Source organism: Gopherus evgoodei, chromosome 19 (genome assembly GCF_007399415.2).
Source record: "Gopherus evgoodei ecotype Sinaloan lineage chromosome 19, rGopEvg1_v1.p, whole genome shotgun sequence".
NCBI lineage: Eukaryota > Metazoa > Chordata > Testudines > Testudinidae > Gopherus > Gopherus evgoodei.
In genome coordinates, this window is record NC_044340.1 from 3,858,549 (window position 1) to 3,885,180 (window position 26,632).

A 26,632-nucleotide genomic window follows, 5' to 3' on the forward strand; every position below is an offset into this window, starting at 1 on the left:
CTGTAGCTGTGCCTCTGAAAAAGATATGGGGGTCATGGTGGATAATCAGCTGGAACATGAGCTGCCAGTGGGAGGCTGTGGCCAAAAGAGCTAATGCATAAACAGGGGAATCTCAAGTAGCAATCCTGTGTCCAGTTCTGCTGTCCTCAGCTCAAGAAGGTTGTTGATGAATTGGAGAGAGCTTAGAGAAGAGCCACGAGAATGATTAAAGGATTAGAAAACCTGCCTTATAGCGACTGAGCTCCCTGAGCCTATCTATTTAGTTTAACAAAGGGAAGGTTAAGGGGTTACTTAACTACAGTCTATAAGTACCTACATAAGAACAAATATTTGATAATGGGCTCCTCAGTCTAGCAGAACAAGGTATATAACATAGTCCACCAGCTGGAAGTTGAAGCTAGCCAAATTCAGACTGGAAAAAAGGTGCACATTTTAAGGGTGAGAGTAATTAACCAGTGGAACTTGCCAAGGGTTGTGGTGATTATCCATCACTGACAATTTTTAATCAAAAGGGGATGATTTTCTAAAGGATCTACCCTAGGAATTATTTTGGGGGAATTCTCTGGGGATACCCAGAGCAGGCTGCTGCTGAGGAGAGAGAAAGGCAGCCAGCAGAGGGAATGGGAGGGACTACTGGTCTGCCAGGAGAGAAGTCTGTATGGGATCCATAGGTCAGTCTCAGGGCAGGGGGTGAGGACATCAGCTTTTGGAAGGAGAAGAAAGGGAGAAGCACCCATATTTGGGGAAAAGAGAGGAACAAGGGCCAGAAGCAGCCATGCACAGGCAAAGGTAGATTAAGATTTACTGGGGCCCTGGGCACAAAGAACATTTGGGCGCCCACACCCTCGGGCCCAGAGCTGTCAGGAGGGCCATGCCTGCCCACTTTTTAACATGGCCATAGTAGCCTCAGGCAACCAGCTTTGTTCCCTTTGAAATGGCAGGTGCAGAGTGGTGGTGGCATAGGTGCAGTTTGTGGAGGGATGAGGGCCATTGCCTCCCAAACTGACAGCCTCAGGCCAGAGGTGACAGGAGGAGCAGTATGCACGTGGTTGCTGCCTCGGGCAAAAAGCCCAGGTGGCAGTAGGGTCAGCCTATGACCAGGAGCAGGAGGAACCCGGTGGGGGCAGCCTGGCAGCAGCGGGACATGGAGGGGGCAGCCTGGCAGCAGCGGGACTGGTCCCAGCAGTGTAGCAGCTGTGAGACCCAGCAGGGGCAGCCTGGCAGTGGCATTTGGGTGCAGGCACTCAGCGAGCTCATGTGGAGTGTGGCAGCCACTGAGGCTGGGCCAGTAACAGCAGGACCTGCGCCGGAGGTACCCTCCATGCACGGCCCCTTGCTGCCTGTGACCTTCCTGGGCCCCCCACCACCTCCCAGCCGGAGCAGAGTCTCCTCTCCCCACAGAGTGAGTCTGCTGGCCCCAGGGACAGAGCAGGAGACCGGACTGGAGCCCCCGCCCCTGGATTCCACCAACAGCGGAGTGCCCAGGGTCGGAGAAATGGGCCAGTGGCTTCTCTTGGTCACCCTGGTCTCTGCCCAAGGCAGGCTGAGGGTCCAGGACTCCCTGGGTGGCTCTGACCTCTGCCAGGCTATGGCTTCTGACCCAACCAGGGGGCAGGTCCCTGGGGGGAAAGAGGAGGAGCAGAGGTCAGGGCACAGCTTGGTCGCAGGTGGACCCCCCACTTCTACCCAGGTTCCAGCGCCTCTGTGGGGCCGCCAAATTGGCTGGGGCTCCTGGGCATGGACCCTGTGGGATGTGTATTAATCTGCCACTGTCGGGGAACGGGGGAAGTCATGACGAGTGAGGGGAATGGCACAGAAGAGACAGGGAAAGCAAGGAAAAGCTGTCACGGGGCAGAGAGAGAGGAGCCTGGCAGAGGGGATGGTGGAAGCACAGGAAGCTTCAGGGGCCAGAAGGGAACGGAGCTGTGGGCAAGGACAAGCTATGGGAGCCACATGTGGCACAGGAAGCAGAACTAGCCAATGGCAGGGCCAGGTGTAGCAGAGACAGCAGAGCAGAAATGGCCGACACTCATTTAAAGACTCATCCTTTGAAAAATGGAGAGGTCTGGGGGCATTTCTGTGCATTCTCTTTCTCTGCCTTTCCCTCTCCAAAAGAAGAATGTATCTTAAATTTTCCCAAATGCTACACATCAAGAGCCTGGATCTTTAAACAGACAGTAAACAGGATAACATGGGACTAAGTTACACACAGCCTGCCATGACACTCACTCTAATGTGTTCAGCCTTAGAGATGAATTCTAGTCAAGTTCTGCTTAGACAGGTCTGTCCTACTTCCATTCCTCTTTAAACAATCTCTCTCGCTGCAACCATGGGCACTGACCTACTTTTCAGTTCTTTTACTTAAGATGATACACAAACCCGTAGAACTCCAATGTACTTAACGTTTCGCTGGAGTAATCCATACATTGTTTTCAGAACAGTTTATAATTGTGTTGGGTAACACTCAGGGTCTGTTTCAGGAGCGTAAAGTAATCATGCTTGCTTAGCTTGTTCTTTGATGGTTTCACTTCGCAAACCTAACATTTTTTTCATGTGGTGTTTGCATGCAAAGTCATACAGGCGACACTGCCTTCTCGTTGGTCCTCTACTCTGAGATCTTGATCCAAAGCCAGTTGAAGTCAACGGAAAAAGGACAGCCAAGCACATAGCTGTGGCACATTCATTTTGGAAGGCTGAGTGGGTAAAACTTGGGATTGCCATATTAGAGCCCTGGATACTATGCCAAGCCCTGCCTGAAGGGAACATGTGAAACTTCCGTTAATTTAATTGCAAAAAGGGGATTGTATGGCAGGGTTGCCTGCAACAGCAGGGGACTGGACTCAGTCCTGTATTCTAGTGTAAAATGGGAGAATTGCACAGAAATATTAACAGTGGTAAGTGGAGGAGGTGCGATATTCTCTTGTGGGCTCCAGCCTACTGTGTCTTCCCATAGGCTACAGAGTGCTCGGACTATACTATGGTTCTGGGGACAGGTGACAATTCTGCCTTCGCACTAAAGATTAGCACAGGGCTGCTGGGAACAAAAAGAATAGCTCCCTCCTGCACTGGCATGTATGGAAGCGCTCAGGCTTCCTTCCACCAAGCAGACTGGGGATTTGGAAGAACCGGTGACCTTATCTATCAACCCCATCCTACAAGGGACAAGATGCGAGGCTTGCCAGAGTAAGTAGGAAAGTTCCAGCCATGGCAGGGTTTGTGGGGGGATGAGGGGGCATTGCCTGGACCAGGTAGCGTGGTTGGACTGAGGGAGATAATTTGGGGCACACAAGCTTTGAGACATCAAAGGCCTTTTCCTTCTTCTGGAGCGGGGAGTTCTGAGACAGAGCAGATCGTATAGAAGGTTAGCTACAGCCCATTAACTTGTTACTTGGGATTTACTGTGCCACAAAAGTTACTGAGTTTCACATAAAGAATTCAGCATAAAAGTAGAGTTGTCCAATACGCTGAGATATGGCATACTGAATACTAAATACATCCACTTCACACTCCCAACTTCCAGCCCCCTATGGAGAAATCTTACAGAATATTACAGAGAAGGGCATTCTGTGGTGGGGATATCATTCTCTAACTTCCACGGCATGGTGTAATAGTTCTATAGAAACTGGAGACTGATACTTCTTACGTACTGTATGTTTTTAGAGTAACTGCTAATAATAATGTTACTTAGCCCTTCTGCAGAGCTCTTTGGTCATAGATTTCACAGCACTTTACAAAATGGGTCTTGATCATTATCCCCATTCACAGAGGGGAAACTGAGACACACAGGAGTGAAGTGACATGCCTGAGGTTGCCCAATAAGTTAATGGCAGAACAATGACTAGAAACCAATTTAATTGGTCTAGAATCCTAATAGTTTCATCCCTATTAAATAGTGCAGGGCTTTTCCGTAAGTGGAGTGGAATAGCCAGCATGGATTTGTAAAGAACAAATCATGTCAAACTAATCTGATAGCATTCTTTGATAGGATAACGAGCCTTGTGGATAAGGGAGAAGAGGTGGATGTGATATACCTAGACTTTAGTAAGGCATTTGATACGGTCTCACATGATATTCTTATAGATAAACTAGGAAGTACAATTTAGATGGGGCTACTATAAGGTGGGTGCATAACTGGCTGGATAACCGTACTCAGAGAGTAGTTATTAATGGCTCCCAATCCTGCTGGAAAGGTATAACAAGTGGGGTTCCGCAGGGGTCTGTTTTGGGACCGGCTCTGTTCAATATCTTCATCAACGATTTAGATGTTGGCATAGAAAGTACGCTTATTAAGTTTGCGGACGATACCAAACTGGGAGGGATTGCAACTGCTTTGGAGGACAGGGTCAAAATTCAAAATGATCTGGACAAATTGGAGAAATGGTCTGAGGTAAACAGGATGAAGTTCAATAAAGATAAATGCAAAGTGCTCCGCTTAGGAAGGAACAATCAGTTTCACACATACAGAATGGGAGGAGACTGTCTAGGAAGGAGTATGGCAGAAAGAGATCTAGGGGTCATAGTGGACCACAAGCTTAATATGAGTCAACAGTGTGATACTGTTGCAAAAAAAGCAAATGTGATTCTGGGATGCATTAACAGGTGTGTTGTAAACAAGACACGAGAAGTCATTCTTCCGCTTTACTCTGCGCTGGTTAGGCCTCAACTGGAGTATTGTGTCCAGTTCTGGGCACCGCATTTCAAGAAAGATGTGGAGAAACTGGAGAGGGTCCAGAGAAGAGCAACGAGAATGATTAAAGGTCTTGAGAACATGACCTATGAAGGAAGGCTGAAGGAACTGGGTTTGTTTAGTTTGGAAAAGAGAAGACTGAGAGGGGACATGATAGCAGTTTTCAGGTATCTAAAAGGGTGTCATCAGGAGGAGGGAGAAAACTTGTTCACCTTAGCCTCCAATGATAGAACAAGAAGCAATGGGCTTAAACTGCAGCAAGGGAGATTTTAGGTTGGACATTAAGAAAAAGTTCCTAACTGTCAGGGTAGTTAAACACTGGAACAGATTGCCTAGGGAAGTTGTGGAATCTCCATCTCTGGAGATATTTAAGAGTAGGTTAGATAAATGTCTATCAGGGATGGTCTAGACAGTATTTGGTCCTGCCATGAGGGCAGGGGACTGGACTGTATGACCTCTCGAGGTCCCTTCCAGTCCTAGAGTCTATGAGTGTGAGCAATGCTTTCTATTGAGATAAGGTTTGTACAGAGCTTTGAACATGGCAAGGCCCATATGAGCACAGAAAGGCCATGTTTTCCTTGGACGTCACAGTAGGTCTGCAGCAAAGCCAGGAGTGAGCCCAGTCTCCTGAAGCCCAGCCCAAGGCCTCCCACTTTGCTAAAGGAGCACCAGCAGCTGGAAATCTGGTCAGTTGGAAAAAGGAGTTAAAGCAGTAGCTAGTGCTGCCCCGGCCAGAGCCCCCTGCTGACGGGTGTGCTGACCAGTCGCATTGTCCTATTTTTAAAATGTTTTCTCTCCCCTCCTGATGCCTGAAAGACCCACAGAGACAGAGGAGCTGGCTGATTGCTCAGCAGAAACAGTGAAAGGGCCTACACACAAAGGGACTGAGGTGCCTTTAGGCATCCAAGTTCAACATTTAGGGATCACTGAGATCCTCCAAACCCCTTCTCAGCTGCTACTTAACCCTGTAGGTGTCAACTTTTCTGCCGGCAAGGAGCTCAAGGTGTCTACATTTCCATCGGTGGGTATGCACAAAGCAGGTAATATATTTGTAGACACGGGTATGTGTCTGTGACACAGAGAATCCTTGGCAATGGGTCCCCTGTTCTTTGTAAACAGCTCTGACCTCAGACCGGACAAACTCATTATAACAAGCACCCATCTTACAGGATATTTATCCACAGGGATATCATGTGAGGTGTCTACAGACAGCCCGTGACTTGTCAAGATTCATAATCATTGTGAGCTGTGTGTATGGGGAGTATTGAAGGAACAATGTAATTATATTGAAAGCTGGCTTTATGGACTTGGAGAAGAAATTAATCACCAAGAGGTAATGGGCCTTGGGGAAGGCCCATCCAAGCAAGAGAGCGTAGTTGTCCTCCCTAATCAACCAGCGGGGTAATGCAAGGCTCAGTTGAGCAGGCTTGCTCCCTCCCAATGAACTATCAATGAACTATCAATGAAAAACCACCAGAGCCACCACTGGCCAACTGAAACCACTCAAAGGTAAAGGAAGGTTACACCAGATAGAGCTTCTTGCTGGTTGGGAATAGGCTGGGAACAAAAATACTGTTTTCAGTATAACAGAGTGTAGGGAAGATGCTCTGTCTCCATTCACTGAGAAACTCCTCTGGCAGAGGGGAATGCTTTCATGAATGGTTTGGATCCTGGTTACTGAGAAACCAGCCAGTTCTGCAACAGACTGAACTTGGTGGGGGAGGAGAAGAATCTACTTTATAGAATCCTAGAATGATAGGAATAGAAGGGACCGTAAGGGTCATCTAGCCTAATCCCCTGCCAAGCTGCAGGATTTGTTATATCTAACTCATCCAAGGCAGATGGCCATCCAGCCTCCTTTTGACAACCTTTAGTGACGGAGCTTCCACGACCTCCCTAGGTGTCTGTTCCATTGTCCTACTGTTCTTACAGTTAGGGATTTTTTCATGAGATTTAATCTAAATCTGCTCTGCTGTAGTTTAAACCCACTGCCTCTTGTCCTGTCCTCTGTGGCAAGAGAAAACAACTTTTCTCCATCTTTCTTATGGCAGCCTTTCAAGTATTTGAAGACGGCTATCATACCCCTGCTTAATCACCTCTTTTCCAGACTCACGTGGCTTGGATTCCATCCCTTTGATCATCTTTGTTGCTCACCTCTGGAACCTTTCCACTTTCTCCACATCCTTTTTATACAACGGTGACCAAAACTGGATGCAGTCGTCCAGCTGAGACCTAACTAGCACCAAGTAAAGTGGTATTATCACCTACCGTTACTTGCATGCTCTATATCTCTGTTAATGTAACCTAAAATTGCATTTTCATACTTTGCAACAGCATCACATTGCTGACTTATGTTGAGGTTATGATCCGCCACAACTCCCAGTTCCCTCTCAGCAGTGCTGCTACCAAGCCAGTTATCTCCCATTTGTACATTTGTTTTTTCTTCCCTAAGTGTAGCATCTTACATTTGTCTTTGTTGAATTTCATTTGGTTGTCTACAGCCCAGTTCTCCAATTTATCAAGATCCTTCTGAATCTTACCTCTGTCTTCCAAAGTGTTGGCAAACCCCCACCCCCACCCCCATTTGTGTCATCTGCAAATTTGGTCAGTGTGCTTTCTATTCCTACATCCAAGTCATTAATAAAGATGTTAAACAACACCGGGCCCAGAACAAACCCTTATGAAATCCTACTTGAGACCTCCCTCCAATCTGACATCATTCCATTAATAGTTATTCTTTGTTTGTGGTTGTTTACCCAATTATGTACCCACTTAATGGTAGTTCCACTGAACCCACATTTTTCCTGTTAGATAGGAAAGATGATTATTGATAAGTGTAGATGCATTTTATGAGTTTGTATTGCATTGCAACCGCTTGTCTTCACTACGCTCTTGTTTCTAGTTAAATCCTTAGACTTTCTTAAAGAAACCCACTTTTGTTTTATCACCCACTTTTGTTTACCAGAGCAATGGTTCATGGAAAAACTGGCGTACACTGCATCTTTGTGTGCAGAGAATCCACTACAACCCCTAGTGACTTGTTCAAAGGGCTAATTACTCTCACCGTTAAAATGTACACCTTATTTCCAGCCTGAAATTGTCTAGTTTCAACTTCCAGCTATTGGATCATGTTAAACCTTTCTCTGCTAGATGGGAGCCCATAATTAAATCTGTATTCCCCGTGTCGATATTCATAGTCAGTGATCAAGTCACACACTGACCTTCTCTTTGGTATGCTGGTAGGCGTCCACTTCCCCATACAATACATATGGACAGATAGGCACCTGAGGGCTTGTCTACGCTTACAGCACTGCAGCAGTGCATCTGTAGCACTTAGTGAGGATGTTACCTCGGTTGACAGGAGAACTTCTCCCACCGGCATAGGTGCTCCACCTCCCCAAGAGGCCACAGCTATGTCAGTGGGAGAAGCAATCCTGTTGATACAGTGCTGCCTACACTGGCGTTAGGTCAGTGTAACGACGTCAATCTGGAGTGTGGATTTTTGACCAAGTTATACCAAGGCAGCTGTCTAAGCAAGCCAATTGGAAATGCTGAGGAGAGCAGTGGGACCTAAAGTCCACCCTCAAAGGGTATGTCTACTCAGGCTCCGAGGACTTAGGCTGCCGGGCTGTTTAACTGCAGTGTAGACTTCTGGGCCTGGGCTGCAGTCTGAGCTCTGGGACCCTCCTACCTTGCAGGATCGTAGAGCCTGGACTCCAGTCCGAGTCTGGAGGTCTACACTGCAATAAAACAGCCCCAGAGCCTGAGCCTCGCAAGCCCAAGTCAGCTGGCAGGGGCCAGTCTGCAGGTGTCTAGTTCCTGTGGAAACATACCCTAAAGCAGTGGTTCTCAAAGCTGGTCCGCTGCTTGATCAGGAAAAGCCCCTGGTAGGCCAGGCCAATTTGTTTACCTGCTGCATCCACAGGTTTGGCCAATCGCGGCTCCCACTGGCTGCAGTTCGCCATTCTAGGCAAATGGGGGCTGTGGGAAGTGACACAGGCCGAGGGATGTGCTGGCCGCCCTTTCCGCAACCCCCATTGGCCTGGAGCGGCAAACTGCAGCCAGCAGGAGCTGCGATCGGCCAAACCTGCGGACGCGGCAGGTAAACAAACCAGCCCCGCCCGCCAGGGGCTTTCCCTGAACAAGCGAGGGGCCAGCTTTGAGAACCACTGCCCTAAAGGACTTAGGTACCTTCCTCTGCTGGGATTCACAGTTGTGAACACCCTCTTGGAGTTAGGTGCCTAAGTACCTTCATGGAAAAACTCAAGAAGGTGGTTGTGTTAATACCACTCACTTATACCTAATAGCCCAGTGATTAGTGCACTCACTCATAGTATGTGAGTTACAGGTTCAAATCCTCTCTGCCTGATATAGAGCAGAGATTTGAACCCAAGTCTTCAAGTACCCAAGCCTACCCCCTGGGCTACATGGCATTGCAGGGTAATGTTTTTCCAGTTGAAGCTGTTCCACTTTGTATAATTAATTACTCATTAGACCAGATAGCTTGAGAAGAGCTTTATAACTCAGCAGTTAGGGCACTTGCTCCAATTAATATTTATTTATACAAATCCCTTTTTGGCTCTATCCCTTGGGGGACAGGTGAACTAAACCCGGGGCAGATTGGGCTGGCCCATTGGTTGCACAAACTGAGCTGGATTGCTTACTGCAACATAGTTTATTAGACCGTATGGTTAGGTAGAGAGCAATGCATGTGCACCATCCCACTGCTTGGCTGAGCCCTGCAGCTGGGACTGACATGAGGAGCCAATTATCATTAAGCACCACTGAATAAGTGTAGTGTGTGGGTGGGGGAGAGGGTACTTACATTCCATCTAGGAATAAAGGAAACATTTATCTGCAAATAAATAATTATTTGATGGAAAAAATGGCAAAATTAACAACAAATAATTTGACCAGCTCTAGTTCCAGCTGCACAAAAGCCATCCAGTTCAGTGACCAATTTTCAGTATCATTTCAGGGTTTATGATGTCATACTGATTACTAATCACCAGCCAATAGACTGAGAATATGGCTTGCAGGTTTACAGGGCATGAGCTATTACAGCAAAGCCTGCATTTGCTGGGATCCACAGACAGCACCCCCACTCTCCTACCCAGACAACATTTGCAGCAACAGCTGAGCTGCCACTGCCTGATTTAGAAGCAAACATGAAGAAGCAGCAGGAATGAGATCAGGAGCTTTCTGGCTTTAAAGTATCCCATAAGGCAGGGGATGTTGTTAGAAAGCCACACACACAGTCACATACATACCAGAAAGCAGCTTTTCAAGGTTTCAAAAGCTAATTTATTTCAAACCCAGTGTTTGTACACAGAAATTCCTGTCTTTTCTTTGCACTGGAGTGGAAAGGGTTATTTAGCCAGTAGCAGAGAAGGATTCACAAACATTCCTCTAGCCTGCAGGGACAGTCACACCTACAGAAAGGAGATTTAATTAGTAAAATCTCGTTAGGCAAACGAATTATCCGTAAGACAATACTCCTCTGGACAGGGGGTATGATTAAACAAAGCCATTAATTGAGAAAGTAGCTTCAGCAGCTCACTGAATTCATTCATCTTTGCACTGGCTCCATTTTACCTCTTCAGGTTTGAGTTGAGTGGACTTTTTTTGTGTGTGTGCGTGTGTGTGGTTTAATGGAAAGATCCCTCAAACCTTTCAGAAATGCACGAGTTAGGGCTTCAGACCTTTGTATCTCATCAGCAGGCTCTCCCTGCCAGATTTTAGCGAAAGTGGTTTGATTGCATAATGTCTATTTGCATAATGTAAATTGCAATCTACTGGCACAAGAGATGGGAGACACAGAACAGCCATTATTTTTTTACCACGCCACAAAAATTCTACATTTAGGAGGCAGATTTGCAGCTGAAAAAGCCTTATAAATGTGACTACAGCATACTGCATTAGATCAGGCTGATTAAACTAGACCAAGAGACATTGGACATCCAAGAGTCAGACGTTGAAGACAGATCAGTGGTCTGGTGAGGACCCATGGCTGGAGTCATAGATACATTGTGGCTTCTGCCAGAGCTATTTTGATGGCTACTTCCATCCAATGGGACTCTTTAAACACAAAAATATTTGGATATCTATATCCCTTGCTTAAAGAACTTATTCAAAATGCTGCCACGATCTGCTAATGAGCGCTTCAGGGCCACCTCAGGTGTCTGCAGAGTGCCTAGCACCATGGGTCTCAGTTCCTCAATGGGGCTGCTGAGTGCTACTAGAACAGAAATGTTTATTATGAATCATAAGAATAGTACAGTTTAGCAGCACTTAGATACATGGTGATACAGGGAAACCTAAGCTAGCTGAGAGTCGGATCTGCTGCACCCAGTCATTTCCCATTAGTTAAAATCTGGTGTTATAACAACTGATTAGAACAGAAGAGTGAAATGTAACTGTTCCATTACTGTTTTGCCTTATTAGTATATTATGAGCTGATTTATAAAAATAGATGAGGTCATGCCAGGGAATAGCATTCCCTTTTCCAGGGAGTATTCCAGTATGTAATAATAATTTTCTAACAAGTCTTATTTCCTCTCTGAACATATATTTAGAACAGCGGTTCTCAAACTAGGGCCTCTGCTTGTTCAGGGAAAGCCCCTGGTGGGCCGGGCTGGTTTGTTTACCTGCCGCATCCGCAGGTTTGGCAGATCGTGGCTCCACTGGCTGCGGTTTGACGCTCCAGGCCAATGGGGGCTACAGGAAGGGCGGCCAGCACGACCCTTGGCCCACGCCACTTCCTCCAGCCCCCATTGGCCTGGAGCATTGAACCGCAGCCAGTGGGAGCCGCGATCAGCCGAACCTGCGGATGCGGCAGTAAACAAACTGGCCCGGCCCACCAGGGGCTTTCCCTGAACAAGCGGTGGCCCTAGTTTGAGAACCTCTAATTTAGAGTACTACATAGCCTCGTACTTGGCTTTTTCTTGTCATTTTATTATAATCATTCAATAGTAATTTGTCAAAAGACAATATGCCAATAAGTATGATTCAAATATTAGTAGGCTAGCTAAAATTTATATACTATTAAATGCAAAAAAACTCGCACTAAAGCAAGAGTAAGGTGGCGAGATCAAGCATTCAGTAGCAAGAAATCCCAAAGTTTAGGTTGTTCAAGCAATGTTAATAAAAATTGTTTATTGGTGATATTAGTAACCAAGGGTAATTCAGAAAGCTGTACAGTTTGAGAACTAGAAAACAGAACACATGTGCAACATGATCAGGTTAATGTGCCCCAGTAATCTTCTCTCTCTGGAATTTCCTGACTTCTGAGTGCTTCATCTCTCAGGTTTAATCTGACTTTAATGCTTTATTTATTTCATTTGGCTTTTGAAGGAATTTTTGAAGGAAAAGGAAGTAAATTTTCCATCTAAAATTTTCCAATTTTTCTAACTGAGAAAAAGAGAACCATAGACAGACTTTGGAACCATCTCTAACTGTCTCCCAGGAAATATGTCTGTCCTAGTTGTTTAGATTCCCTTATGTGCCACTGCTGCTCCCACATTACCCTGAAGTGTGGTCTTACCCTTCATTCACAGGTGTTAGCAAAACATTCAAAGGAGGCCTAGCAGTTTGAAGCACTGAACTCAACTTGGATTTTTAATATGTGTTGGTTTCAAATTCATTCTACAGCACAAAATATCAATGCATTTTGCAGCCTGAGGCAATAGCCTCCAAGCCATGATGTCAGTACATTTTCCTCTCAGTTACAACAACTTTCTTTAAAATATTTGAAGGCATTGCACTAGGGGCTTTACCTGCAACTGTGACCTTCACCCCAGACCACAGCAGCATGCTGACAGCACTTTCTGGGATAGGAGGAGACCTGGTCAAAAATTTTCCAACAGAACAGTTTTCAATTGGAAAATACTGATTTGCAAAATTAAAACATTTCATGGGAATGATTTTGCTGAAGTTTTCAATAAGAAATTATCAAAACCTTTTTTTTTTCCAATGAGGTCAAAATGTTTTGTTTCAACTTTTATGTTATAATAAAAGTCAAAACAATAATGTTGAAATAAAATGAATCAAAATGAAACACTTTAACACTGGGTGTTTTTCTAGAAGGGATGCTCTAGTTCAAACCGGGGAAATTCAGGGAAGTTCTCTGGCTTGTGATGTATAGGAAATAGGATCAACTGACCACAATGATCCCTTCTGGTTTTATAATGGACAAAGCTGTGAAAAATCCTTATCAAAAATGAAATATTTCATTTCACACAAAAATCAAGATTTTGACTTTTTGTCCCAATTTGGGACAAAACCACAATTTAAAAACTTGGCATTTCCCATGGGATGGAAATTCCACTTTTTGACCATGTCAAGATAAACCTTTTGGAGGTTTTGGCTTAGACAAACTTCAGCCTCTGCTGAGAAGGATTGCTACCCTCTTGGCTCCCAGAAACAGAAACAGCCCAGAATGCCAGTTCAGAGTAAATAAAGCAAAGTTCATTTAACAGGGAAAAACAGAGAAAATCTACAAAAATGACAGTCAAAGGCAAAGCTTCATACCACTGAATAAGAAAACCACAGAGGTTGCGGGGAAGAGACAAAATCTCTTTTGTGCTGAGGTAGCAGGAGCTCACAGCCTGAGTTCCTGTTTCTGAGCTCCCAGTTCAAGTTTCTTGCCCCCACTTCACCTCCAGCCTCTCTTTTTCTAGCATCCTGACTTTTCCTGCATGGCTCATCCATCCACCTTGCCTGACCAGTTTGGGGGTGATTTAGCTTTCACTCAACCTTCCTCCCAAGAGTCACCGAGCACCACCTTCATGCTCGATTTCTCCTCAGTAAAACTGCCACTGCTGGGAGCAGCTGTCCACACTTTCAACCTACTGTATCATTCACTTGAGTTACCCGTGTAACGTACGACTCCACTGAGCAGCAACAGGAGGGCAGAGAGCAGATCTGCTGCTGCTCTTTTCCTCTTACAGAGGAGGGTGATGGATCACCTACCACATTTGCAAGCAATTGGGGGACATCATTGGTCTGAGGCTCTGATGGGAACTTGAGCAACAGAGGCAGTTGGAGAGAGGATATTGGGGCGCACCAATAGCCTTTGTTGGAGAGCCCACAGTGCTGGCCTCAGTCATATGCCCCTACTGCGTTACTAGGGACTGTGTCCTACAAGGGCGGGACACCCCATGAGGTCCTGAACTCCATGCCCAATGCGGCAAGCCTCTTGAAGGCTCAGTATATAAGTGGCTGGTTACAGTAGCCAGTGGATGAGCTGACGTTCTCTTTACGCCAACACTCCCCCCAGCAGCAGAGAGTTTAATAGACATCAAGTTCAAACTTTTGAACTTTTGAAATGTTGTACTTTAGCCATACAAAATGAAGTATCAATTTGGTCTGTCAGCCAGGCTTCTCTGAGGCCAGCAAGCAGGCTGAAAGTTTTCATGTGAAAAGTTTTCCCGCTGGGAATATGTTCAAATTAACATTTGTGTTTGAAATGTCTGGGGGTGGGGGATGCTGGTTTTGGGAGCCACTCTAGTAGCCTCTAACTCAGACTGTCAACCCCCCACATACACCTCAAAGGGCAGACCAGGAAGCAGGTAAACTGGCCATCCACAGGACGGTTTTCATGTGTCTTGTCGGTCTGAGCTGTCATTGTTCTCTGCCATTTAACATCACCCCAACCCTCTCACCTCCTCGACACGTTTCCCACAATATTCAGCAATGGACGATGGGTCCATCAATTGGCCCGTCCTGTCTGTGGAATGAGCTTGGTCTTCCAAAAGAGCGGCCCCTATGATCCACTCCAAGCCACTATCATCAATGGCTCCTGCATTGTCCTCACTTCATGCTAGCCTGATAAACACTGTCACCTCCAGCCAAGCCAAAGGGGCCTGCTCTTCTTTTAAACACGCTAATTGCCATCTGTTTGAAAGACTATAGCCAGGGCCACCCTGCTGAACCAAAAACACGCCCCCATCCCCTAGTGCCACCCTGATGAACCAAAAAGAAAATCACCCCCCCGCCAAACCAAAAACAACAACAAAAACCCGAGCGCCACCCCGCCAAACCAAAAACATCAGTAACAATAAAAAACCCGAGCGTCACCCTGCCGAACCAAAAACGCGCCCCCACCCCCTAGTGCCACCCTGCTGAACCAAAAAGAAAATCATCCTCCCCCCCAGAGCGCCGCCCAGCCAAACCAAAACCATCAACAACAATAAAAAACCCGAGCGTCACCCCGCCGAACCAAAAACAACCCCCCCAAGCACCGCCCCGCTGAACCACAAACACCACCTCCGACCGCCACTCCGCTGAACCAAAAAGGAAATCAATCCCCCTCCCCCGGAGCGCCGCCCTGCCGAACCAAAAAGAAAATCAACCCCCACCCCAACCCCCGGAGCGCCACCCCACCAAACCAAAAAGAAAAATCAACCCCCCACCCCTGGAGCGCCGCCCCGCTGAACCAAAACAAAACAATAAAAACCCAAGCACCGCCCTGCCGAACCAAGATTGGCCGCCCCTTATAACGTGCCACCCCAAGCACGTGCTTGGTTGGCTGGTGCCTGGAGCCGGCCTTGACTATAGCCATGGTTCAGGATCAGGCAGGCACAAGGAGAAGGAGAGCTTTGTGGGGAAGAAACACAGCACAGTTCTCACTTATCAACTTGAAATAAGCTCCTGTACATAACCTGCACCTGTGCCCACCAGTCTCTGTCCTCATTGTAAGCGAGTTTAGTGTTAGAGTAGAAGAATGACCCACCTGACGTAAAAGATGGGAGAAATGCACAGGCAGCAAGTAATTAAAAAAATCAATCCCAATTAAGTCTTCCTGAACTCCCATAAAGAGGACTCTGCTGGAGCGCTGGCTTGCAGTTGGAGCAAATAGTTTCTGGAACTCCTCTGCCAAAGCCTCATGGGATGATTGTTCTATTTGCTTTATGAGCTGCATCTAAACTGGCTGGACTAGGGCAACAAAGAGCCTGAATCAGTCTCCATGCGCTGGAGAGCAGGACAGATGAAGAAGAGCTGAGTTATAAAAGGGAGAGGTAAATATCCCCATTTCCCAGGTTCAGCTCTCTGCCTCTCCAGATGGAAACGACAGCACAGCTTAGTGGGGAGCATTAACATTAATGAGAGGAAGCCTAGTCATATTCCACTAGGGAATGGTTAGGGGCACAGAAATCCACATATGGGACCCGAGTGCTGCAGGATTAACAAATCCTACACTCAGAAACCACACACGTCTTCTTTGTCTGACCTAATAGCCACAAAATGAGGCATCATTTAACCAACACTGGGCAGGGATGGCTGAGTTTGGGGACTGATCCTGCTTCAATTGAAGTCAATAAGGCAAGATCAGGCCCTTCAAGACCCTTGAAAGTAGAGTGTTGTTTTACAGTGGGCAAGGTACTTCACAGAAGACAAAAAGAGATACAGTCCCTAAATCAAAGAGTTTGCAAAACAGTGACTGATTTCAGACTAAGGAAACAACAAAAAAAGAATCAATGTAAAGTAAAGCAAGGGGTTCTCATTCTGTAGCTGAACTGAAACAAAGAATCATTGTTGCCTTAGAATTGTCTCTGAAACAGGCAGGTGCAGTACACAAAGCACATTTGAAAGATGCAGTACACAGAGCACAGTTACAGAGCTACATAAATCAGTGTGAGGAAGTTCTTGACTGAGTTTTTCCACATCCAAACCTTTCCTCAGACACACAGTCAAAGGGAGCTTTGGAGAAGTCATGTAGACATGGGACTCAGCTTAGGAGGCTTTTGCTCCATAGAGTCGTGAATGGGTTGCTGTTATCCATAAAGTTACACGTTGTATCTGGGATAATTAGAATAGAGCTAATCTTCATTTACTGAGTAATTCAGATATAACCAAAACAAGATACTGATGGAATATTCCCTGTTATTCAGCTGTTTCAGACGCTCGCCTGTGGATCAGGACGACAGAAGGCAGGGAGCTTATCCCACTCTGAGAGACTTGGTGGTAGGTTGCCCCTGGCAATGACACCTCCCCAAATTGGCAGACACCTGGGGCCAAGAGCAGTTCCCCATGCTGCCCAGGTAGGCCCACTTTCCTCCGCCTCCTGTCTACTGGTGTGCTTGATGGTCCCAGCCAGCAGCCTCTCCTTCTGTGGATATAGATGGGAACACTCCTTCCATTCAACTGCAATTTGGTATCTTTGGTGTATACTCTCTATCCACCTTGATTTTATAGTTGGTTTACTCATCAGGCCCTGGTTTTTTATAGCTCCTACCATGGTTAGATGGCCACACTGGTGCAGGCAGTGGGATGACAGGAATTCTGGGTCACTATGTACAGGGAAGGGCAAGGTTTACTCTAGATCAGTGGTTCTCAACTTATTTATCATTGTGGGCCACATATGTGGCCCACGTGTTACCTGGACAGCAGAGGCTTGGTGGCAGGGCAGCAGCAGTCCTGACTCCAGCCCTGGACCCCTGAAGCTCAAGGGGCTGGCCGGCTGCCTGCCCCAGACCCCAGACAACGCATGGCTGGCCAGGAGCCCGGGCCCCAACCACCCCAGATTCCATGGGGCTGGTCAGCAGCCTCAACCAGGACCCCCACTACACGGTGTAGGCTGGCAGCCTGGACCCCAATCCTGCCATGCCAGGTGGTGGGGCAGCCCGGACCCCACCTCCACCATGCTGGGTGGCGGGGCAGCCCAAACCCCACTGCGCTGGGCAGATGGGAACCCGGACCTGTCTCACAAGCCAGCCTTTAGCACACAGGTGAGCTGGCCCGCAGCTGTGTGCTAATTGGGCCACGTGCAGCCCGCGGGTTGACAACCGCTGCTCTAGATGGAAAACACAGGGGAGACATTACATCAGGAGCCAAGTGGTAGGAACCATAGGCGCCGAGTTTCTAATCTGCCGGGGGGGGGTGCTCCCCCCTGGCTTCACCCGGGCCCAGCCCCTACTCCACCCCTTCCCCCAATACCCCACCCCTGCCCTGCTTCTTCCCATACCTGCCCCGCCCCTTCTCCTCCTCCTCCCATCCCTGCATCGCCTCTTCCCTGCCCAGTTCTGCCCCTCCCCCAAGAGCACTGCACCCTCGCTCTTCCCCACCAGTGCCTCCTGACACTGCGAAACAGCTGATCCGCGGCAGGCAGTAGGCACCGGCAGGGAGGGGGAGGCACTGATCAGTGGAGCCTGCCAGCAAGGAGGAGGGGCTGCGGGGAAGGGGAGGTTCTGATAGGGGGCTGCCAATTGGTGCTAAGCACCCACCATTTTTTCCTGTGGGTACTCCAGCAACGCAGGCAGGGAGGGCATTCAGGTGCCACCAGTGCAGTACAGTCCCCTCCAAACTCTAGCACAATGCGGTGTGGCTGAACAAAACCTTCCTCAGACGCATCTGGAATCCTGGATGCTCTATCTAGGGTAGCCTGTCAGGACAGCTGCCTGCAGCATGGGAGCATCCCAACTCAAATCACAGGAGATGGTGGCCTGTTCCAGATAAGGGGAATGTTGTCATTACCCACATTCTTACTCCGCTCCCTGTGGTTACTCAAGGTGTGTGCTTTGATTTTCTCACTTGAATCTCAGTAGAGAGGCGAAGGAAACAGCCTGTTTATTATACATGTTTGCAATGATGACAAATGGCTTCACTCTGTAACACGACAATCTGCTGATTCTCCATCATTCAGCCCCATCCTTGTATCAAAGCATGTAGGGACAGTACCACGGCAGGTGAGCTGCTGCATCTTAGGTCAGCTGCCAGACAAATTCAGCAGCAAGATTCAGCAGGTGGATCAGCGATAAATACCAGCCGCACGGGCCATCTGTCTCCTTCAGGATTTAGCCCTCAAAGTCCTCCCAGAACAATGTCTCCACCCAGCATACCATTGAAACTGCTCTAAAACCTAAACCCCGGACTGGGCTGTCACCTCAGCCCTGCAGTGACTGGGAGTGTGGAGGTTACCACACCATACAGCTCCCCTTCTGTCTCTGGTGTTTCCTGCAGTCCCCCAGCCCTCACTCCCTCCTCTGAGCACCTGTTCAAAGAGACGGAAGAAGCCAAGTTAGAGTATAACCTCCTGATGACCAGTGGTCACGCTCTCACTATACTGCCTCATTTCAACTTTTGAGCTCAATTTTTGGCTTTAGGGGATTTTTGAAGCTCTCAGGACTGACTCCAAAATCTCAGAAACTTCAAGGACACCTCACCCATGGGCCCCAGGGGGGTCCATTCTTCACAGCCAAATAGGTTGGAGAAAAGCCTTCTTACCTGTCATTGTAGACAGGCATGGCTGTCACACAGACCTGCCCTGGCACCAGAAGGTGAGCTGCCTGACTGGCCATTCCCTTCCAGGTGCGTGGTGACCTGGGGCTCCAGACTCAGACACACATGGACACTGGTGTGAGAAGAATGAGAAGTGGGTGGAAGGCTCACTACTGCAATCACCTTGTTTCTGAACAGTACAGAGGAAAGGGTCACATTTTGTCCGCTAACTCAGGACCCTGCAGGAGCTTCCTCACGCCCTGCAGCAGAGATGCCAACTTTCTAATGTGCTGGGGCGGGGGGTGCTCAACCCCTGGCTCTATCCCAGACCCCACCCCCACTCCACTCCAGACCCCAAGGCCCCACCCTGCCTCTTCCCACCTCCACCCCACCCCCGCTCCACTCCTGCCCCACCTCTTCCCATCTCCTTGTGCCCCCTTCCCTGAGCGTGCCCCGCCCTTGCTCCTCCCCCTCAGTGCTACCTGGATGCTGCAGAACAGCTGATTTCAGCAGATGGGAGGAACTGGGTGGGGGAGATGCTGATTGGCATGGATGTCGGTGGGTGCTCAGCACCCACCATTTTATTCCTGTGGGTGTTCCAGCCCCAGAGAACCTATGGAGTCGGCACCTATGCCCTACAGTGCCTGGCTGGGTGAGAGGAGAGCCTTGCCCCCGCCTTCTCCACAGGGCTCCTGGCAGCTGTGACCAGGCAGGCTTGTTTTCCAGCTGCACCTAGCCAAAAGATTGTGAATGTGTCTTTCAAATGCAGGGACTTTGTTAGTTGATTTGCCTTTGTCACCTCAAGGCTGGGCCCTGCAATGTGTTCCTGATGGCGCTACACTTTAAGCCTAGCTGAAACTCAAGCTGATGCTGAATGTGCAGGCTGCTTGTAACAGGGTGACTCATGATGGCAGCACGACGCATGACCAGTCTGCCTGTGGCTTTCTGGGTGGAGCTCCAGGTGTTGTCTTTGACCTACAAAGCCCTAATCAGCTTGGTACCTGCCTTCTTGAAAGACCACCTGTCCCTGTGCCACATGGCCATGGCTTCAGTCAGATGCCCCTCAGGTCAGAATGGGGGGGGGCTGCTTTCCTGTGGAATGCTTCTCCGATACCCAGAGCTGGCTGACCTTCTGGGTGCATCACTACACCCATGAGACTGAGTGGCCATTGGGGGAGTGCAAAGGCAGTGGAGGGAGGGATTTTTCTTAGGGGAAAGTTGCAATGGGGGGCGTGGGCATATGACTGGGGATGGCTGAGATGTTGGGGGGCAGGCAGTTATGCTACAGCTTTAGACAATGCATATTTGTAGCTCCTATTACTGTGTTTTCAAGTGTTCCTCCAGGGTGCTCAGAGCTTTGGTGCTGGGCTTCCTCTACACTATAGTTGAAATAAATCATAGCCAGGCTGTGGCACACCTGCTGCTCCTGTGCAGGAGAGTAAGGGACGGCAAGGCAACCCTTTACTCTGCAGCACCAGCTACCTGCATCGTGTGGGAGGAGAACAGCCTCCACAGTGGCACTATTCCCTGTCTCTCCCTGCGTCCCTGTGCCATGAGCAAACCAGCTTCCCCAGACCCATGGCCTTCACAAACCACCTTCCCTGGAGCAGGGGGACCCAGGCAGCAGACTGTGACTCTCCAAGCTGTGCTCCGGGGTGCTGTGACAACACGCTGCCCCGCCTTGGGGCTTGTGGCAAAGCCAAAATTCAATCCTCTGTAAATTACAGAGAATTTGCTAACACTCCAGGTGAACATAATCCCCCCAAATCACTTGTTTTTCAAAATCAGACAAACAACCTCCCCCTGAAAGGAGAAATAAATCAGTGGTGAAAAAAGACACATAAAACAAGTGCCCTGTCAGATCAGTTGTTGCTAAGCAATATATTCCCAGTCTCTAAGAAAGAGAGAGGTCACTGCTCAGCAATAAACTAAGCCTATAGGACATAAACTCTTGGGTAACATAGAGACACTTTATAACGGAGAAACATTTTATAACCAAGCGACTTCTTCCTCTTCTGTCCGAGGGGCTAATGAAGAGGAATGTGTAGGATGCGATGCTGGCACTCAGCTATGGTCTCAGGTCACCCCAATATCCACAGAGCCTCTTGGAGAATATCCATAGAAATTTCCAGCCTCCCCGTGGGAAAGATGCAGAAAGCTCCTGAAGCCAAAGTGATCATCACATCAACCAACGGTATTACAGAACAAACACACAGCATGAGCGGGATGCCTGGAAGGCCAGGCTTTCTTCAGGGCCAGAACTAACGCATGAGTGTTCACCATAACTGGGCTGCACTTTAATTACCCTGCTGCATCATCCTCCAGCATTCATGAGCTGAAGACATTGTTTGTGCAAGACCTCCCTCCCCCATCCACATATAATGGGGAGAGAGATTAGCAGCCAATGCCCAGTTTGAACATAATCTCCATAATTCCCTTATTTCTCAAAATCAGATGAACAACCCCCCTTACTCTCTTCTCCTTCTCTAAAGCCTTGCTGAAGACTCCTGTGGGCTTCAATGATCCACACAGATCCTTCCTCCACTAGCCCTGCAGAGACTCTCCCAGAAAGATAGTAGCCTCAGGCCACTCTCCACACTTAACTGGATTCCCAGGGTAGCATCTGGCTCTGGAAACCCCATCAATGGAGAGCAGAGAAGACAGAGTTAGACATGGAGCTAGCCTGGAAGCATGAGGTCTCTAAATGGCTGGGCCTGGCCTCAAGCTAACACCCAGGGAACCTAAACTAGAGCAAGCACCAGCAAACATCTCTAGGCAACCTGGGGCTTGTTCCTGAACCAATATCTAATATCAAGAAGTATCTCTAAAAGTTCTTGGCTATTATGGCTAGTCTGCTCCTTCAGAGGCCCCCAAATAACCGAGGTACTTTACTGCAGAGATGCTGCCATAAACAGCAATGGGTGTTTTTTGCTTAGATCATGCAATGGGATACTATAGGACAAAGACAGCCACCTGCTTGGCCTTGTATTCAGCTGTTCATTCAGGACAATCACAAGTGCACGGTCTGGAAGACGAAGTCCAGGAGCGAGCTCTATAGCGCAGAGGATAAGCCATGACTCCTAATCTTAGTTACACATTCCCAGAGCCTGATGTTCTCTCCCACTCTGATAAGTGAGTGAGCAAAGCAACACACAGGATTACCATTGCTAATTGACATGAGCCAGGCACATACACAAAGGATCTTGGATGGGGAAAACCCTACAAATGATTCCAAAGATTCAGGCCCCAAGGAATTCTGTTTTAAGATTACAAGTCCAGCCAATCATAATAGTGCGCCAGACATTGCCATTACCAGCCGCCAGTGTCAGAGAATAGAGAGGCCTTGAATGAAGCACTGAGATTTTATCAAAGACCTAGAGGTGAATTATGACAGCCCAAGAGATGGGAGCAGAAATGAAGACTCAAGCAATTACCTGTACCAATCCACATAATACCCTAGAAGTCACCACCAGGATATTTTAACACTTCAGCAAAGAAGAGTTGCACATCAAGATGGCCAGCTACAGAGTAGGACACAAAGGTCTAAGAATATAGGAATGTACATGGGATGGAGGAACATTTAAAAAACGTAATCCTTCCATTGCCTGCTGTTCTAGAACTACCAACGAATAACATAGTAGCAGCTCATCTCTGAGTCCTTCACACAATCCTGATCTTTTCCAGAGCATTTGTGCATATCACACCATTAGCATTACGACTGATTTTAGGTAGATGTGCAGAAGTTTCAGTTTCTTATTTTTCTGTTGAGCTGAATACTCAAGAAATCATGCATATGTACCACACGGACAAATGGACAGACAGATGTGACTGCCAAAATGAGGTGCCCTGCAAGTTAAAACCTTCAATCACTAGCTCCGTCAGCATTGAAATCATCAAGCCTTAAGGCGGCAGGGCTCAGTATGCTTCTTGCTCAGCCATCTGCATGATGTTATATGATACCAGGCTAGCCATTCTTATGATTTATTCAAATGTTCATTACAGTCAATCTATTTTTACACAGAGGTGACGATATTCGCTGATAACGGTTAATCATTTATAATTCCATGGACTAGTTAGCGGCCAATGTACTATTAAAGGGAATTTTACCAGGCGCCTTCAGAGATGCAGCAAATTGCCAAAAACTGAGTTTCGAATATACCTTGGGAAGGCTTAAAACTCCACATAAGGAAGTCAGTCTTGGCTGACGCCCACTGAACAAACTCAGCCATCTACACTCATCCCATCATGGGAGAAAACGAGTGCGCAACTAGCCCCTCGCAGCAGGAGAGACAAGGGCTACAGGAGATCTGCCTCTCTCCATCAGTCACCCATCTCTACTGCACCAAGCCACGCTGGAAGCAGCCCCTGCCAGGGTGAGGTCCCCATGCCAAAGAATGCCACAGAGATGGGTGGGCTTTTATAAAACTGTTTCTTATGATTCTGACCTGTGGCTGTCAGAGGTGTTTGCCTGCGAGCAGGTGTGGTCAGGAGATGTAACTTTTTCTGTAACCACACGGGCGATTGTATATAAATCGTGCAACAAGCAGCCAAGTAAATTATCCACAGAATGTGGCCTAGTCTCTTCACATACACACAAATGTCGGAACAGGGCAGGCCAGAACCTCTGTTCAGTGAAAGTGGTAGAGCTTGGCCCTTCACCTCCACACAGAGAGGAAATCTTTCTGCTACATGTGTCTGGTTCAGACTAGTCAAACTTGTGCCAAGCATGTACTGCAGGAGAGCTAATTACACACATAGTATACGAAGTCTACCTTAAAGCACAATCAATAAAGACTAATTAAATAGAATGTCATATTACAGGGCTGCTTTGTCACATGCAGACTAATCTAATTAGAATTTCACTGTATTTTAAATCCTGACTAGTTCATTGTTAGATGTTTCATTACACAGTGCGGTGCAGACAAATATCAAATTTCTGGCCTGATCTTTAACCCATAACCTCAACGAAAGACAGGAGAAAATGCCAATCAAAGTTACTTACAATTCAGGGACTCTTTCAGTGGATCAGCGTGAAGAACAGAGGAGCCTCAGGATCCAACCCCAGACGGTACCTGCTGATATTTTAAAAAGGGTTTTTATTAGAGAGGAAATTACTAGAATGAGAGCAGATGTCAGAGCAAAAATTAACACCCTGGGATGGATCTGTCAGGTGGGATACGCTCAACATGGAAGTTAATTCCTAGGCTCAAAGTATGCAGCTGTTGTGCAGTAAATCAGCTGACCAGGACGCAAAGGCTACAGGGAGCAAACTGCCACATACATCCCAACCACACCTCCTGTGGGGAGCAAGCTGCGCCCCCAACACACTCGTCTGGGTAGCGCTATAATTGTGTCCTTAAAGTAGAAATGGGTGAAAGTAAGAATTGCTTAATTAAATTAGGGCAATGTTGCTGTCCTGAAAATTTCTGTGCATTTTGGAGGCTAAAAACACCCTGTGTTAAAAGAATATTTTTCAAGTTGCAAAATCAAAAACTCAAAAGTTAGGAAATGCAAGAACTAAAGTTGCCCAGAAAATGCTAATTTGCCCCCCTCATGTGCATTAATATGTTAGTTACATGATCACACACTAGTTCTTCCACAGGACTTTCACAGGCCTACTTGTTCCCCATGTACATGATGGATCCTTGAAAGGGATCCATCTAGTAAACTAGAAGGGTCTCCCCCTCTTCCAGATTCCAGAGGACAACAAATGAAAGAAGAGAACAGGAGTGAGGTCATAGGTTTACAATCAGGATTCAGGAAGGATACACCAAGCAGAGAACCCCAGACATCACCTGCTCCTTTATTTGTGCAACTCCATAAAAAGCACATTGCTGGGTCTAATCTGGAGATGCCAAAGGCCTGGATCATTGGAGCAAGGCCCTCACACCTTTCCTGACAAGGGCAAATTGGTCACCACTGCTACCTCAGCAACTAGGAACAACTGAGGACCAACTATTGATCCTGCAATTGCAACCCCCTATAATAAGTGATGGGCAACACCTCAGTTGAGGAGACTCCCCTAATCTAAACCATTTCTTACACTTTCTTCTCCCAATCATCACACATTCTCTTGGTCTTCACTGGCTCAAACCTCAGCCATGCAGCCCTCCTACAACCCCCAGATGCTCAACCACCTAGTTAGGTCAGAGAAAAGAGACATAGTGGTGAGTGTCACCAGCATGTTTCGCTCTTCCTCCAAGGCCAGCTGGTGGGAATCCTGGAGTATAAGGCTAGCTCTCTTTATACACAGGGATACCATTCCCAAAAACAGTCTTTTAAAACTCTTCAAACTCTTCCAGAGTAGCTGTTGGTAATGCAAGGTGTGCTCTGCAAAGAATTCTTTTGGGGCTGGGAGGGACAAAGGTTTCCTTGTGATGCTTTGCAAACAGAATAAAAGGAAACACTATTCAACTGAATTTCTCTGCCATATAGGCACCTTGATGCACAATTCCAGATGAAAAGAGGCTCTGAAGCACAGAGGTAGTTCATCAGCTAATCATCCTCAGAAATTAGCCACTGAAAAGTAAGTATCTTCATGATGGAGGAAGCCTGTACACATGTAGGATTGCCAGGGACTTTCTAATTGCACAAAACTAAACACCATTGCCCTGCCCCTGCCCCACCTCTTCCTTGAGGTCACGCCCCTACTCTGAGGCCCTGCCTCCATTCGCTCCAGCCCCCCTCCCTCTGGCACTCACTCTCCCCCACCCTCACTCACTTTGACTGGGCTGGGGCAGGGGGTTGGGGTGTGGAAAGGGAGGGGGCTCAGGGCTGGGGTACAGGGTTGGGGTGCAAAAGAGGGTGCGGGGTGAAGGCTCTGTGAGGGAGTTTGGGTGCGGAAGGGGGTTCCGACCTGGGGCCAGAGGTTGGGGTGGGGGTGGGGGTGCAGGGTCTGGGAGGGAGTTAGGGTGCAGGAGGGGGTTCTGACCTGGGACAGGAGGTCAGGATGTGGGTGGAGGGTTTGGGAGGGAGTTAGGTGCGGGAGGGGGCTCCCACCTGAGGCAGGAGGTTGGGGTGTGGGTGGAGGGTCTGGGAGGGAGTTAGTGTGTGGGAGGGGGTTCTGACCTGGGACAGGAGGTTGGGGTGTGGGTTGTGGGTCTGGGAGGGAGTTAGGGTGTGGGATGGGGTTCCGATCTAGGGCAGGAGGTTCAGGATGTGGGCTCCAGCCGGGCAGAGCTTACATCAGGCGGCTCCTGGTTGGTGGTGTAGCGGGACTAAGGCAGCCTCTCTGCCTGCCCTGGTAATGCACAGCTCTCGGAAGCAGCTGGCATGTCCGGCCACTAGGCAGAGACACGGCCAAGTGGCTCTGCTCAGTGCACGCTGCCCATGTTTGCAGGTGCTGCCCCCACAGATCCCATAGGCTGGGTTCCCAGACAATGGGAGCTGCGGAGCCAGCGCTGGGGGCAGCAATACAGAGCTTCCCTGATCGCTCTTGCGCCTAAGGGACAGACATGCCAGCCATTTCTGGGGAGCAGCTGGTCAAAAACCGGACGCCTGGCAACTCTATACACATGGCACAAGAGACACCAAACAGAAGAGACACATGGCTCCTCTCCCTTTAACCTCTGAGCATTAAACAGGAAGAAATGAGGGAACAATATCCTTTTGTAGTTTGTTTCTTCCTGTTGTCCCAAACTCTCTTTGGAAGCTACACTTACAGTAGATCGGCACTGCTGTGACTGATGCAGCCGTGTCTATTTAGGGGGCCACTAAATAGATCGCAGA

The 26,632-nt window shown here is 48.0% G+C and overlaps 1 protein-coding gene across 6 annotated transcripts in view; it reads right to left on the reverse strand.

Moving 5' to 3' along the window:
- The window catches only part of LOC115637298 (homeobox protein PKNOX2-like), a 504,816-nt gene that overhangs the window by 392,409 nt on the left and 85,775 nt on the right, over positions 1–26,632 (reverse strand). For 5 of the 6 annotated variants that reach the window (XM_030538438.1, XM_030538443.1, XM_030538437.1 and 2 more), the window contains exon 2: positions 23,907–23,979. The gene's annotated coding sequence lies outside the window, so the exon portion shown is untranslated. The remainder of the gene's footprint in view (positions 1–23,906; positions 23,980–26,632) is intronic. The other variant, XM_030538440.1, reaches the window with a different exon arrangement.